Source organism: Acyrthosiphon pisum, unplaced genomic scaffold (assembly GCF_005508785.2).
Source record: "Acyrthosiphon pisum isolate AL4f unplaced genomic scaffold, pea_aphid_22Mar2018_4r6ur Scaffold_21717;HRSCAF=24680, whole genome shotgun sequence".
Classification (NCBI taxonomy): Eukaryota; Metazoa; Arthropoda; class Insecta; order Hemiptera; family Aphididae; genus Acyrthosiphon; species Acyrthosiphon pisum.
The window spans coordinates 6676-7782 of record NW_021771214.1 but is presented as its reverse complement, the minus strand read 5'-3'; positions in this window follow the sequence as shown (position 1 = coordinate 7782).

The window sequence follows — 1107 nt, the reverse complement described above, 5'->3', positions numbered from 1 at the left end:
ATGTTCGATCATTGGTGATTTGTGGCTGTTTTATACGCCTGATAATAGTAACGGTAGTCTAGTCAGAAGTAATTGAAGTATATGTCATATAGTGTAGTTGATGGACGACAAGATATGGCAGAGGTGGAAAGCGTGCGAGGAAATCGATTAAAAAAAGACTCCTCCTCCGGGAAAATATCCCAGTTGCAGCACCTTTTATACCCGACATGTCCGTGTATATATTATTCTGTATACATAATATGGTACTTAAATAAGTTAAATACCGGTTTCGGCTGGACCTCTCCGCTGGAGATCAATTACGCGTTTTCGTACGTACCTATTATACCTATAATAATATAAACGTCATAATCGATATGGCCACGTGCACTGCTGTAGCATAAAATTATCTCAGCAAGCTGTCGTCATAATGATATTTCACAACATCGCGGAGGAGTATACAGGGTGAGCCACTTAAGCAGACTTGGTATAATTTAACAATCCTATGGCCATTATAATTTATAATATTTGATTATTGTGTTGATATAAAAGGTATCCATACAATAAATTAATTACTATCGCATCTATCCTATAGTTTGTATAGTGTATACAATTTAATGTAATATAATACTAAATTTTATTTGTCGTATATTTATAATATATTGCGTTTTTATAATATATAAACACTTTGTTTCCCACACTATCATTGTCACTAAAATTTTCAATCCCTTATTATCATGGTTTAACTCTTTCCTAAGGCAACGAACCCAATTTGTTAAATATAAAAACTTTATATCGGAACCAATAAACGTAATTTCTGGAGTACCTCAAGGCGATCACCTTTCCCCTCTCCTATTTAATTTATTCATAAATTATGCTGTATCCTCCATTACACACTCTAACATATTATTATTTGCCGACGATGCAAAAATCTACAAATCTGTTACTTCCCCCGATGATATTAAACTTCTTCAAAGTGATTTAACTTCATTTAACGAATGGTGCATTTCAAATAACCTTTCACTAAATATTGACAAATGCCAAATCGTTACTTACACCAAAAAGCACAATCCCTTGCATTTCAATTATCATATATGTGACAGTAACTTATATCGTTCATTCTTTGATTAA